Source organism: Dreissena polymorpha, chromosome 3, assembly GCF_020536995.1.
Source record: "Dreissena polymorpha isolate Duluth1 chromosome 3, UMN_Dpol_1.0, whole genome shotgun sequence".
Taxonomy (NCBI): domain Eukaryota; kingdom Metazoa; phylum Mollusca; class Bivalvia; order Myida; family Dreissenidae; genus Dreissena; species Dreissena polymorpha.
The window spans coordinates 83,280,897-83,297,794 of NC_068357.1; the positions used below are offsets into that span (position 1 = coordinate 83,280,897).

At 33.7% G+C, this 16,898-nt stretch overlaps 1 protein-coding gene and 1 long non-coding RNA gene across 38 annotated transcripts in view; one reads left to right on the forward strand and one right to left on the reverse strand.

The window, feature by feature from the left end:
• Positions 1-16,898, reverse strand: part of LOC127875025 (uncharacterized) — a 305,966-nt gene that overhangs the window by 32,559 nt on the left and 256,509 nt on the right. The gene's annotated exons all lie outside the window — the stretch shown is intronic.
• The window catches only part of LOC127875033 (uncharacterized), a 252,157-nt gene continuing 236,467 nt past the window's right edge, over positions 1,209-16,898 (forward strand). Inside the window, exon 1 of the long non-coding RNA XR_008047227.1 lies at positions 1,209-1,300. This is a non-coding gene — a long non-coding RNA (uncharacterized LOC127875033). The remainder of the gene's footprint in view (positions 1,301-16,898) is intronic.

Consider the following 16,898-nt stretch of genomic DNA (forward strand, 5'->3'; position numbering starts at 1 on the left):
GACTCCTGGAGAGTCTTCATTTTTTACACCAGATACATGATTTAAACAAACTAAGTAGTGGACCACTAGATGATGATACTAATAAAAAAATAAAATCCTGACTCTTGTCGAATGCGCAAAAACAAGATCGGGAGATGATCACTAATACATCACACCTTTGATAGACCGCTTTGACTCGAGTGCTACTTGAAAATAAACATTGATCATTATGTGTGAAAATGTTGGGACTAGAATTTAAGTTCAAAAGTAGGATGAACTCCAAAACGTATCATTAAAATTACCAATGTTTATTTCAGAAATATAAACATGGAAAATAATGGGAACTTCAAATAGGTCGAATATCAATCAATTTGAATAAATTGTGTTTTTGAAATAGCTGTGTTAGGCTGTATAATAGTATTATTTCAGAATGATTGTTTCATGACCCAGAAATTAGACAGATTAATATTACTCATAATGTCTACACATATTTAAGCTATGTCATTTATGTGTGACAATTAAAAAAAATATATAGTTGAAATTTAGTACAGTATAAATGATATACCTAATAATGACAGTACTTCACCTTGAAATGGACATTTTTGTATGCAATTCTTTTATAACAACCTTAACTGCAAGTTGTATGTCTTAAGTAAAACTTCCACATAGATTAAAGATTAGTGTTTTTATACTATCAACATGTACTGTGTTACTGTTTTGTATGTGTGTCACTTCATTATGTGAGTGAAACGATCAATGTTCAATATGGTCAAGTGGACAGGAATTAAGGCGTAAATATTACAAGAAAACAACTTAATAATAATTAATATTAATATGACTCCATAATAAGCAATTGAGTAACCTTACAATTAACTACTCAAGTGTTGACAAATTCATGCGTTGCATGATGTAAGAAAACAGTAAACCTCTATACTCAACTCCTAACAAAAATTATTTTAATCATTTAACCCAATTAATTTTAACTCAAAAGTTTTTTAATAACATTGTTTTTTAATGGGAAATTATCACTGAGATGCACACGCACATGTATAATTTCTTTACTTCCACGTGAAACACCAGCTTTCCTTATCACACATTTGACACAAATAGAAAAAAAATGTTCACACCTTCTTGGTCAAGAACAAGAAACAGATAGTTAAAGGAAAAATGACAGTTTTATTATTTCACTCTTGTGCAAATATGAATGATACATCTATAAAGGCAAAACACAAAGACAACAACAGTTCATATATTGCAAAGAAATACAATAGACTTAGTAGTGTTAGTAGGCTCTCCAGTCACTGAGCTTTTACAGGTCAAGGTCCTGCACATATACAGGTCAAGAGGTCAACGGGTACGCCGTCAAAAATTGTGCCCAGCTCAGCACACTGTCAAATTATGGACCTTAAGAGTTCATAAAGATCAAGATCCACATGAAGTATAAAGTTGAAACAGGTCTAAAAGAACACTTTAAAGTAATATGAGTAAGGTAATCACACAATACATCAGAAACACAGAAATCTGCTTATCAGTAACAGAAATGATATTTTCTTGTACTATATGCAGGGATTAACATTGAAACATAATCATGCTTTTTGATGCAAACATTTTGCATTTTTTTCACTTTTGACTCAGCAGTAAATGTGGCCTGTAGAGTGTTAACAAGATTTTACTACAGCCATATAAGGAAAAATGCCCCGCCCCTTGGAAGCCATTTTGTTCAAGCAAACATAATTATTTTCGAACTCATCCATGATATCATTGAGACCAATCTTCTGACCAAATGTCATGAAGATTGGACAATAAATGTGGCCTCTAGAGTGTTAACAAGGTTTTACTATAGCCATATATAGGCATATAGGGAAAAATGCCCCGCCCCTGGTGGCCATGTTTTTGAAGCAACCAAAACCATTTTCGAACTCATCCAAGATATCATTTGGACAAATCTTCTGACCAAGTTTCATGATGATCGGAAAATAAATGTGACCTCTAGAGTGTATACAAGGTTTTACTATAGCCATATAAGGAAAATAGGCCCACCCCCGTGGTGGACATGTTTTTCAACCAACCGGCATCATTTTTGAACTCGTCCAAGATATTACTGGGATGAATCTTCTGACCGAGTTTCATGAAGATCGGAGTACAAATGTGGCCTCTAGAATGTTAACAAGATTTTACTATAGCCTTTTATAGCCATATTAGAAAAAATGCCCCGCCCCTTGGCGGCCATGTTTTTAAAGCAAACGTAACAATTTTCGAACTCATCCAAGATATCATTAAGACAAATCTTCTGACCATATTTCATCAAGATTGGACAATAAATGTGGCTTCTAGAGTGTTAACAAGGTTTTACTATAGCCATATTTGGAAAAATGCCCCGTCCTCTGGCGGCCATGTTTTTCAACCAACCGGCATCATTTTCGAACTCGTCCAAGATATTATTGGGATGAATCTTCTGACCAAGTTTCATGAAGATTGGACAATAAATGTGGCCTCTAGAGTGTTAACAAGATTTTACTATAGCCATATATAGCCATATAAGGAGAAATGCCCCATTCTTGGCAGCCATGATTTTCAAGCAAAGGTTACCATTTTTGAACTCATCCAAGATATCAGTGGGACAAATCTTCTGACCAAGTTTTATGAAGATCGGAAAATAAATGTGGCCTCTAAAGTGTTAACAAGGTTTTACTCTAGCCATATAAGGAAAAATGCCCCGCCCCCTGGCGGCCATGTTTTTCAACCAACCGGCATCATTTTCGAACTTATCCAAGATATTATTGGGATGAATCTTCTGACCAAGTTTTATGACGATCAGACAATAACTGTGGCCTCTAAAGTGTTAACAAGATTTTACTATAGCCATATATAGCCATATAAGGAAAAATGCCCCGCCCCTTGGCAGCCATGTTTTTCAAGCAAACGTAACCATTTTCGAACTCATCTAAGAAATCATTAAAACCAATCTTCTGACCAAATTTCATGAAGATTGGACAATAAATGTGGACTCTAGAGAGTTAACAAGGCAAATTTGACGCCGCACAACGGACAACGGACGACGGACAAAAAGCGATCACAAAAGCTCACCATGAGCACATTGTGCTCAGGTGAGCTAAAAATTGCGAGAACAACACAAGAATAACATCAAAATCGATAAAAAAAAACGTATTTATTAATTGCCTGTTTATTTATTATTATTACTTTTACGGAACTGTCTATTATAATGATAATTCCCTTTACGAATGTGGCGTATAATATATATTATGATCATGGCAAATGCATATTTTATGTTCATGTTGTCTTATACAGATTTTTTAACTGTAGTGGGAAATACAATGATAACATAGAATTTAAAAGTATATTTTAAATATGTTATACTGCTATCGTTATGAGTGTACATATTGTAGAAAATCGTTACGGTTGACATAAATAAACATATAATAAATTAAATAGAAAAACAAGGTCGCATTCATTCATAGTCAAATCTCGCATCAAACAAATATGAATAAAATTAATAAGTTTTTTTTAAATTAACAGACATATACACACTTGACAAATAATATTCATGATATAAAATAACGTTATATTTACATAAGTGAGTTATAACTTAACGCTTTAAGCGCTGGAACCGAATTTTGAAGGCCTTTGCAAACAGTTTGGATCCAGATGAGACACCACAAAGCGTGGCGTCTCATCAGGATCCAAACTGTTTGCTTTTCTGATAGTATTCTTTGAAAAAAAAATCGAAGAAAATGCTAATTTTAGAAATTCTGCAGACGACATTTTAGCAGACGACAAATTTCCCAGCATGCAAAGGGTTAACTATCGGCTCAAAATGACAGGCTTATAATCACGCAATAAACATATTTTAGCTATTAAACAATCATACTTGTGTTTGACATAAATATGAATAAAAATGCTTAGTACGTACATTTAATTATATACATGCTATTAACAAACAGAGAACACGAATTGTTATTGTGTTCTTCTTGGATAATTGACAATAACACATAATTATTATTTGTTTTTACAATAACTTCAGAATTAATAAACATTTAAAAATATATCTAGACACATACTTCTCAAATTAACCTTCTTAATTGACAACTCGCCAGCTGTCAATCAAACTCACGTAATAATCAATCAGATTTCGTTTATTGCGGCCACATGGACAAACAAAGACTGTCGGAGTAATGGAATAAGCGTTTTATGGAAACACAACTTAGTGGGCGGAGCGATCGCGCAGATGGCGACTGGTCAATTATACCATACCATACCATATTCTTTATTGCATAAAACATATACAATGTTTATAGCAAACAATATATAGAACAAATATACAGTGGGTAAGACATACAATTAACAACAATGGTTAACAAGAGCTTAGTTAGTACATGTACACACAATGATGTTTAGAATGATACTAACAATTGTAATAAATCTTTTTTTTAATCACTCTGCAGTGTTCTGGTCTTATTTGCAAAGAAAACGAATTTTGCTAAATTATTCAGCACAATTTTTGATTTTGCGTTTATAAGTGCGATAAATTTATTTACAGTAGGCCATCGGCAAAAATAAGGTTTGAAGAATTTTGTTCTAATTAGTATTTTTGACAGACATGCGTGTCTTGTATAAGCTATGCCAAAATTACTTACATGCAACGAAACATCAGAAACATCAATCAAAACCCAATAATGCAAACAGATTGACATATTTCGGTCATAATAGCTGTCTTCAAACGGACTCTCGCATCTCGCACTGCGTATAGCCGTCGAATAACTAATTTTGTTATGTGGCACTATAATTGGTGATCAGTTACGTAGTCGTTCGTATAAAGGGTTTACTTCAATCAATTAATAATCAGTTTTATTGAATATCCAATACAAACACTATTGTTTAGACACAAAGAAAAGTATCTGATATTGAGCATCTGTGTATTATCAATTTGTATAAAACATTTCTTAGTGATTCTTTGGCCTAACAATGATCATATCTTATAAAAAGTGATATATGTTGAGGTCGCAAACGCAGACCACAACTCATTTAAATCAAATGCCAATACAAACTTCATAAGCACATATAATTAAAATCAATTAAGATTTAATGTTATGGAATACTTTCAGAATGAGCATATTTAATAAATTATATTTACTATTGTTGAATCCCCATGGTCAGTCGTACAATAGTACATGAGTAGGAATTACATTGGTAAATCACGAGTGCGAACCACGATTGATTTGAAATTATGCCTGTTTACCCCTGACCATTTGAATTTCGACAACAAATGTTATCAAGCACAATATTAGTTTGATTATGATTTTTATGTCCGCCCATGTATTCACCAATTAATTTAGAACTTTTAATTGCGCGCATAAATAACACCATGTACAAAACAACATGGAGTTGATTCCATTAATTAATAAAAATGAGTGAATGACGTCAGATTCATACATAAAATAAATATGCGTCATGTAAAAATAAAATATCAGAATAGTTAAAAAAATACACCTACGAAGTTAGCTTGATGACATTCACGGGAACATTATTTTAAGAAAATACTAATTTACTATGCAATACAGAAAAATCCACAGAACAATGCCAACAAATAACAAAAAAATGCCATCGCCTTACAATGCTCGAGGTCGATTATATGGCATGCATGGCATTTCATGAGCAACCATACTCGAATTCAAATGCAACTACATAGCATTGCGATCCACACTTTAACTTACGAACTACACCATCATACACACTCATTTATCATGGTGTTTTTATGTCTATGTACCTAATTTTGACATAGTACAGAATAGTCTCAAAGCTTTTAACTAATTAATTAATTAATATAATTGCTTCCCTTTCCTGTATATCGTTGCTTCACGCCTTGTATATAATTGCTTCACATTATTGTAAATCTTTGCCGCTTGTACATCAATGCTTCATGTTATTGTTTAGTATTGCATCACTTTTGTGTATACCCGTCCTTAACCGTATTTTTCATATACCGCTCAAATGCAGCATCAGCAAAATCCAACAATGCTTTTCTGGCCTGTTCTGCTACGCAAGCCTTTTTGCCCAACCGCAACTGAGTTTCGGCATCCAATCCTGTCAATGTATTTTATTATTGTTCATTAAGAACTTAACCTCACAAAGATATTTTTTTACCTAATATCAACCAGTTATCTTAACTTAACTTTATTTAAACACCTTAGACAAAAGAATATGCAACTCATTTTATGTAATATTTGTAAAATATTTATAGTAGCATGTACTCAAACTATACGGATTTATGCTTTAAAAGACCTGTAAATATAGCTGTTTGAGTGCAATGGTCATAAAATAACAACTGAATATTGAATCATCGCAGCCCAATATAAATCCGACAAAATGGGCTTGGTGCTGTAGTGCCCTGGCCGAGTAATACCTTTGTTAGTTGTATTTAGCCGATTTATTTACTGATACCTAACCATACAAAACGAAACTGAAAACAACCACGTATAATAAACATTCGGAGTTGCAGAAAGTAAGTTGTTTTCTACCCTTGCAAGTGTTCAAAAAGATGTTTTAGTATTGATGTAGATAGATTAAATCAACGCACATTTATGACAATATGCATATCATATAATATTTGCAAGAAGAACTTTAAAACTTTATCATCATTCGGATATGCTTAGATTTTGTCCACAATTCACAGGCAAGCTAGGGAAAGTCCATTCCAATAATAGGTGTTAGTCCTAAATCATTATCGTTTTCATCTATTATACCTTTATTTATCTATATATATCATCCTTATTAACAATTGGATATTTTATAAAGCAATGGCACGCGAATTAATACATTTAATTGGATATTGCTTTAAGAAACTACCCTGAAACACCCATTCATTACGTGGAACCTTCCTCCCATGATGCTTTGGGAAACTATATAAGACAGAACTCAAGCAGTTGAACCTCAGTAGCGGATCCGTGGTCTAGTGGTAACATACTGGCTTCACAATCCAGAGATCGCTGGTTCGATCCCCCGCTGCACCTAACCTACTACCTCGTCTTCGCATGAGACGTTAAACCGAGGTGCAGTGTACTAGGTGCTATACACCGGGCACTAAAAGACCCAGGGTCACCTCTGGAACGGGGTGTCTCCTGTATCTTGCACTATCCCCCGTAACCAACTAACACGTCTTTCTGGGGGCGATGGCCATATGGGAGACAATCCCGGTGCACTCGATAAAAAACAATGAAGAAGAAGTTGAAACTCACTCTGGTCGGGGAGCGTCAAGCTTCCCAACAGCACTAAATCGTGTGTTTACTCACATGTAACTGTGCTGTTAAAACAAAAGCTAATTGGCAAAAAGGGACACTAGTAGCCTGAACGCTTTTGTAAAAAAAAGACTCGTGCCGGTGTTGCATGTCAATGTAGTAGACCAACTAAATAACCAGCAGCCATTTGCACCAAAAGCATCTAAGACATAATTTAGTTATTAATTATATTTTATTTAGTGTTACTCTACGAATTACACACCAATCATTTTCATTTGTTTCTAATCACTTTGGCCAGGTAGCCACACGAAAACCTATTATTACCTTTGCTAATTCCCATATTTTGTAGTGTCCAAAGTCGGGCACGCTACAATGCTATGACATTCATGGTTAACATTGGCTTTGCGGGGGCGGCACTGCCTTCAGCTCACTGCTTCAATGACCTGAACATTTGAGCCTATTTTCACGAAAATCGTTCTAAATGCAAATTTAATATTTAGCGGATATCCAATGGTTGCTGGAGTATTTTACTCCAAGTGTGAAATTGACTTTGATACTGCTCAATACTTCTTCACCTCGTGTCCATGATGCCAACATTTGGGCCAAGGTGTATGCATCAGACACAAAATGTTACGGAAATGGTATTTGTAGAATTCATATTGACCTTTGACATAGGTTTGCTTTAACAATGCACAAATACCATCAATCCCGAATGATCTTGTGCAAGTACTCAATGACAACATCATCTGTGCATTTGAGTATGACCATTTAGTTTACATTTGACAAAGTGCATTGTTACTTACGAAACTCGTTGTCCGACACGCGATCCTGACACCGTTTCACCCCATGTCGTATTGTACGATAAATATGAACCAAAATTATCAAAGGGGGACAAAGTGCGGGTCTCTCGTAATATTCACGCACAATTCCGTACCAGTAGAACTTCCATATATGGTCCGACTTCTCATGCACTGCAGTGTATGTTTTGCTGCAAGTAATATTGTTTGGTAATGGCCTGGCAGTTTAAAAGCAAGCAACTGAATGAAGACTCAAAATACAATTATGTTAGACTAATCTGAATACCACAAGTTAATCTTATCTTAAATTTACAATGCAGTAATGCATTTATCGACACGGCTATGCAAGATTCGGTACAATGAATGCAAAACTACTAATGAAAGTTGAAGAATGTACCTTAGCACGGCTATCAACAAGTTGAAAAGAACGATCTGAGTAAGAATTATATAGATTGCTCCTATATAAATGACCAGGCGGGTGTTTTCTGGACAACGATCTTTACCGCCTGCGGATTTCCAAACGGTCGAATTCGTGGTGCAATCTCCATATTCATCTCCTAAAAAATGTATATCGTTTGGAGAAGAAGTCCACATTATCGTATGGATTTTTATACATTTAAATAGATATCATTCACCACAAAAATTATGCCATGTTTGAAACAATCAATTATTAAACCCCGCATGTGCAAAAATAAACTTATCGATATCACGGTGCCTATACCACGTGACTTTTTCGGATCTGTGTTGGGAGAATAAAGCGCGACCCAGTTAACATTTTTAAGGATATCTTTTTAAATATTTCACAATTTTAAATGGGATAAAGTGGAGAGCCCGCTAATTCATAAGCGTTTTCTATAGGCATCATGATCTTTTTGAACAAATAAGTATTTTTTCAGTAAAGTGAAGATAAAACGTTTATGTTTTATTTTGTAATTTTATCAGAAAAGTCTTTCAACTTTTAATTCTCTCGCAATCAATTGAGTTAGAAGAATCGTACCAGAAATTTCGTCCAAGAAGAGCTCTCCAAAGATTTGCCAATATGGTTTGTAAACTAACTTTTTTAGTAGGGAGGCGCTTGGAGGCGAGTTTGGGTACAGATTGGCCTGGTACATAACGCTAAAGCTGACAAAGAAGACCATGAAGATTCCCAAAAATGAAAGCAGGTCTTTCATCTGAAAAACAAATGCGAACAAAATGGAACAACTGCTGCAACAGCAGAACAGATGCCTTAATATAGCAAGGGGACCTTTGTTCATGGCGATGAACCCATCGCCATACAGAGTGATAATGCAAAACTAATATGTTGTTACAATAATTGTGCACGTATGTTGGATTTGTAACATTTTCAAATTGAGTAAAATTAAGCATATAATAAAAATACAAATTACACAACATACCATTTTCCTTATCATGATTACTTTTGGACCGACGTTTTTGGCAACAAGAAATGCCTGTAGAAACCGCATATAGTACATAGCCACGGTAATACTGTAAAATCAAGTTCAATTAATGATGCCGAGTATCCAAATTGTCTTATACCGGCGTATTAGTTTTTAATTTTTTAAGTTTTAAAATGTTAAGCTTATTGGCCACTTGCCTTAAATTAAACACGATGAGATGCTGAATAACTCGATTGGGTTTTCTTGATTTTGTTTATGTTAAAATAGTCTTGTATTTAGTTTAACCGGCTGGATGATTGACGTTGTTATTTCAAAAACAACTAACATTTGCATAACCAAAATGCTAGTTAACGTTTTTGCTGTTGTGCTATTTATGATCCGTTTCATTAAATCATGGATTCGGTTTGTGTATTTTATTGCTATTCTGCCATTGCAAATAAAAAATTTATTTCGGAAACAAACATATTATATGGGATTAACAAATGGTTATACGGGCGAGCGGGTGTCGTTAAACAGGTGTTTTCGTTCATTCACGTTGGCATTAACCAATCTTTAATAAAGTTTTGGGTAGCAAACTAGCATATACCTAGTTTGGTATTTAATTCAGGACTAGCCTGACCAAGGTCAGTGTCACGGTCATTCAAAATAGAAAAACGTGTTTCGCTCATTAACTTGAGTTTGGATGCAGGTATTGAACTAAAATTTAGTTTGTAGGGCGCTTCTATAAAGACCAAGCTTGGGGTTACACGTGGGACTAGTCGAATAAATACCGGGGTCTATGGTTTTGCAAATAGGTGAACAGCACAAAGGTGGTTTCCAGTTATGACCAGTCATGTAAAGGTCAAGGTAACATTTTCACAAATTAACAAATGGTTACAGCTCATTAAATTTTAGATTTGATGGAGGTCATTCGCAGAAAGTTTGTATTATGTACCTTGAATTAAGATTGGAATTGCATTTAGGAACAATCAGATACAATTAAGGGTCACTGATTACTTATAGTATGCAAACAGTTTTTACTAAAAATGTTTATAAATAAGTTATTTTGTGTGCATTTAGCTTTGCATTAAAACAACAGAACGTTGGACAATACTTTTTTCTGTGTTCAATCTTTTTGTGTTTTCACTATGAGCATTAATTACATGCGAAACAAGCATGAAAACCTGGACTCGTGGCCTTTTCAGTTTTCTTTTTTTTGTAAAAATTTAATCGTATCAAACCCGAAAATAAATTGATACATGCCACCTCTTTACGATTAGTGCATATATAAGCCCTGTAATATTGAATCCGCATTATGATTTTATTAAATATTTAATATTAGATCTTAATTATACATTTTACATACCTGTATAGGAAACGGACATACTGAAAGTCATCTCCTGAGAAAGTGAATCTTAAAGCAACAGTCGTGATAAAAAGAATGTTGATCAACATATCAAACTTATTCCAGTGAGATCCAATCCAAGCTTTGATTTTGCTAAAGGGTCCAGGCGTTCTATGCGTGATCAACTGAAAAAATAGATTATCAATACATGTTAGCATTTAGACTAACCCAGTTCATTTTGATAATATATGCCAGACGCTTAACCAACTGAGCTAGTCTGTGCAGTTGAGCAGTTCTGATAAAATTTGTAAAATGTTCGTAAAATGTTCTTATATTTTTTGTTATTAGACCTGTCTCATTTCCTCAAAAGCCATTGTGGCGGCCCAGCCCCAGATTGTGTACTCCTTAAAGGAAGTTTCTTCATCCAGGTCCACGATGATGAAGTAAGAGAAGTAGAACATAAAAATCACATAGGACACCTGAAACACGTATTGAGTCGTATGAAAAGTATAAAAGATAAAGGCATAAAAAGAATAATAAATGTTTGTAATAATATCCTGCAATCATGATTATATGTCATTTGAAAAGATTTGTATTGCTAACCAGTACACATTCTAAACTTGGATATTGATATATATACATTTCACAATGCATACGTGGTTTGAATACTACAACACCGACCTCTGAACCATTCGTATCTTACCATGTTGAACGTGTAAACGGAAAAGGGCGCTGTGTACAGATAATACAATGCATCAAATATTTGTATCACTCCATCTTTTTCATTTCGAAGCATTCCCACGGTGTGCACCTGCGACGAGTCCTTCTTAATATTTAAATAGTATTGAAATTCAATTTCGTCCGATTGGTCCTCGTGACTAACCTGCGTGATGAACATACTTTAAAATTCGCCCATTAAAGTGTTAAAATAAGTATGATTGCTTACTTAAATGGGGCATAAACAAGCGTATTTTCATATATAAGCACTTTACTTTATCTGGATCTATGTGTTTATTTTACATGGTAAATTAACCTGTTCTGTGGTATAATAACAATATACACTTGTACATGTACAATTGCGTACTAAAATCGATGTATCGTTTTTAATATATTTTAGCAATTTACGTGATAGACGTCTTAGTGGCATACCATAATGAGCTACAACCACATAGATATTGATCCGTGTGTTTATTTAAGACTTTTATTAACTTCTTCGATGGTTATAATACAAATATATGCAAATACTATTGTAATGTAACCTTTTTTGTTTTTCGTTTCGTGCTGCAACATGTCTCAGTAAGTTCATGCGATGGGTCCGATGGGCGAACCTACGTGATGAACATACTCTTAAAATCTCATTTTAATGTGTTCAAATACGTACCTATGCTGACTAAAATGAATCATTATCCAACGTTTACATTATTTCTCTTTTACCATTACACCATTAGCTACACTATTATATTTGGATCTATGTGTATATTTAACACTTTTATTTGGTATAATATAAATGTATGCATATACTATTGTTTTGTTACCTTGTTTGTTTTTTGTTTCGTGTCGCCAGATGGCTCAGCATGTTCGTCCGATTTGTCCTCCGTGTTTTCCTGCGTGATGAATACACATTTAAAATCTCCCTTTACATTGATCAAATAAGTACTATTGCTCATTAAAATGAATCATTACTCTACCTAACTGGGGCTTTAACCAACCTTTACATTATGCCTCGTTTTTAACCTATGTTAGCACTTTATTTTATCTGGATTTAACTTGACTTGGTTAATTAACCTGTTATATGGTATGAGAACAATATACACATGTATATTTACAATTGCTTACTAAAATTAAGCAGTGCCCAACTTTTACATGTAGTAGTAGTAGTCGTAGTTATAGTAGTTGTCGTAGCAGTTATACGTGTAGAAGTAGTTGCAATAATAAAAGTTTTTGTTGTTTTTGTTGTTGTGGTGGTGGTTGTGGTACATGATGTATCGTTTTTAATATATTTAAGCATTTTACCTAATTGACATCTTAGTGGCATAACATAATGAGCTATGTACAACCACATAAATATTGATCCGTTTGTTTATTTAACACTTTTATTAACTTCTTCGATGTTATAATAATAATATTTGCAAATACTATTGTTATGTAACCTTGTTGTTTTTTTCGTTTCGTGCTGCAACATGTCTCTGTAAGTTCGTCCGATGGGTCCGATGGGCAAACCAGCATGATGAACATACTCTTACAATCTCATTTTAATGTGTTCAAATACGTACCTATGCTGACTAAAATGAATCATTATCCATCGTGTACATTATTTCTCGTTTACCATTACACCATTAGCTACACACATACATCTGGATCTATGTGTACATTTAACACTTTTATTTGGTATAATATAAATATATGCATATACTATTGTTTTGTTACCTTGTTTGTTTTTTGTTTCGTGTCGCCAGATGGCTCAGCTTGTTCGTCCGATTTGTCCTCCGTGTTTTCCTGCGTGATGAACACACTTTTAAAATCTCCCTTTACATTGATCAAATAAGAACAATTGCTTATTAAAATGAATTATTACCCTACGTTAACATAATTCTTCTTTTTAACTTATTTTAGCATTTTACTTCATCGTTATTTAAATCGCACAACATTGTTAGATCCACACATATAAATGTTGATCCACTTGTCTCATTAACACGTTTTTAAAATTTTATAAGATATAATAAAATATATACGCATTCTATTGTTATATAACCTTTTTCTTGCCGCAAAATGTCTTTGCCTTAAACGGTCGTTCATTCGTGGTGAAATTGATGCCGAATACGAAAAATGGCATGAACAGCGCTAGGAGAATCTGAAAAAATCATCTTATAAGCAAAAAAAAGTCAATATATATTTATTTAACATATGATTTAGTAAATCAATTAATAAATCAACTAATCAATACATTTATTTAGTATTTAAATAGTATTTAGATTTAATATATGTTATCTTTATAATTTTAAATTTGATTTGTAATGCTATGGGGTATAAAATGCCTGCATAAATTATTGGTCTATTGGTTTAAATAATATACTAGCAGTTGTTAATAAATTCTCTCATGATATAGTTCTGAAGTTTTATTATTGGTATATATTTTCACACGTTTTTGTGCGGTGATTAGTTCTGTGCTAAGTTGTAGGTAGTTCGACAACCCTTTCAACCGATCAATACACAATTGCTAAGTTTTTGTACGTAAATTTATACCCATGTATTTATTATGTAAACAAGCAAATGCTAAAAGGGGTGCACCAAGTTACACTTTGTGGACATACATGACATTCTTTTTATAAAATCTAAACAAAGAAGTCATTGATTGTTTATAATTATTTGTTTTAAAGATCATTGTCCGGAACTAGTTTCTTATGGTTGCAAACATTTTTATTTAGGGATGGAATTATGAATTGAACACATATTGATAGCGACAATAAAGTTTGTTTAATTTAACACGCTTACAATGGGCGCAACACTATCAAACGATGCCAATAAAAGACGATAACTTGTTAAATTAAACTATCAATCAATGAACAATTAGTAAACTCATGCAATTTATTTTTCACCTTCCACCACGATGTATGAGTTGTAATCTGTCCTCTCCAAATTAAGTTGAGTTTCGTTTGACAACATTCGTTCCCCATAAACACCTTGAGAAAACTTTTGTCCACCAACGCTAACGGCGTTAGTGAGTGAAATGGCTCCTCTAGGTTTTTTGGCGTTAGTGAATTAAATGGCTCCTCAAGGTTTTTTATCAACAAATTACGTGCCATTTTCTTGTCTTGCTTGTAACATTCGGTGAGTAACTCCACTGATTTTTGTTCGTAATTTCTACAATAATATATAGATGCACATGTTAACGTGGTGTCAGTTTACACACTGTTAACAGTAACAGAAACACCTGTACCCAACTCATTGACTGGAATATGTCCGTAAACTTTTAAAACAATACTAATTCATCCACAAAATAATAAACTTATATAGCTTAACGAATCGTAAGTCTCGGGAAATTACAATTCACATTATATAGGCACGTTTGTATACGTGTACTTAATAATACTCCGCTTACATAAACGATAAAGTTACCTTGAATTGTCCTTGAGAATCGATGACAATTCTAATTCCAGGTTCCGTTTTGCAGTTTTATAAAATGTTTTCAAAATTGAACTTGCAACTAACGCTGCACCTGTAATGTGTTCACTGTCTGTGAAAGCTATCCAATGTTTACACATTTAGACGGTCACTGAAACAACTATCGAACACAATGTTTATTACAAAACAGAAGAAAGATTTTCAATAATACAATGTTTAATGCAACTTACCTAGTTTGTCTTGACAATGTTCCCATAGAATCTCCCCCAACTGTTGACGGTTAAATATTACGGCAAAGAGAAAAAGGTCTGTAAAACCAATCGGCCTTTGATTGTCTGCGTGATAATAGAACAGAACTATGATTATCAGATTTAACGCACCATTTTTTTACGTAAAATAATACCTGCGAATCTTTATTAAAATTGCTGATTTTTTTCAACAAACTTATGAAATGTTTAAATACATTTAGAACCTTAAAATAGCTTAACCAGTATGCGCATGAGTTCGAAAACTGAAACATCCATATTCTTTGTTAACTATTTGTGACAAATGTACGAACAACATTAGATATTTTTTTATCAAGGTACTTTGATGAGGGTATGGATTGGACATATCAGCATCGATTAGCTGGGCACCAACAAGCCGTCCAACTCTCAAGATCAGATCAAATTTGTGCTGACATTCGTCGTTTTCACTCAATGTTGAATTGTCATCGTCGTTTTCACTCAATGTTGAATTGTCAACAAATGCCGATTTAGAACGCTCTTGGCTGATAAGGCTGTCTTCTTTTTTACTCCATCTTCTATTGGCAACTTTATCAGTTTTAGAATGCTCTTGATTGAAACGGCAGTATACTTTTGTCTAAATATAAAGGTTATACAGTTTCTGATAACATGTCAGCTTCAATGTTAGCGCGCTAGATTTGCTACTTAAGGTCATTGGTTCGAATACCAAGGAGGCAAACGTTTCCAAAAAAGTATTGTTTGCTGTTGTACTTAATTTTTAATTATTTAAAAATATCGATCATTCAATCAGCCACTTTTTACAGACTGTAATAGATTTTATATACGCACATGTGTTTGTTTTGATTCCGGTTTCCAGTGCAGCTGATTTTGTATAAACATTTTCATTGTATCATTCTCCGTATTATGACCCAGCACCTTTGGTTAACAACACCGAAAGAAAGACACACAAATAAAAGTATACACAATTGTGAATATAATTTCTTTAGTAGCAATACATTAAACCCAGTTAGTTGATGACTTACTTCGATGTACAATTCCTGAAGTGTACATATGTTAAGGAACGCTGTGATATTTGCCTTCAAGTCCTTATCAAGCAAGACTTTGACAAAGTCTGCTTGATCATTTGCCAACGTTGCAAACAGGGTATCACAAATAATGTCCTGAAAGTTTCAATATCAGCGGCCGTCTGGGAAAACCAATCTTAAAGCATGCAGGTAAAGTGTTGTCCCTTATTGGCGTATGGAATCCGCACACGCATTCAGCGCGGACACTTTCGCCTAGAACGGATTTTTGTCAAGAAGATATTTTCTATTCGAACGGAAAATTCCCTGTATTCGGAAATTGTTGTCTTTGGGACGACAGTTTACTCATCTGCTTAAAAACTGGTTATCCAAGAGCGCGAATCATACATACTGGAAACTGGCTAAAGCTCCCCTTTTCCAAAATCATGCTTATATGCACGAGAGAAAAGTTTAACTTCAAATCGCAATACAAACTGTACATGTACAATATTCGAAAGAAACCTTTCACAAAGTTAGTAAACAAATGATTTATTCTTAACAAAATACCAACACAAATGTAAATGGGCATCTAAAATTCATTTTCAGGACTGATCACCTTGACTATTATTAAATGAAAGCAACCGATATCATATTCTCACCTTTCAATAAAATAAATCATTAACAAATAATGTGATAGATTAAAAATAATTCTGATTCTCATAGACAACAAAATGGTATTATGTCAATTATTTATCGAAATACGTATTTCAAATAAAA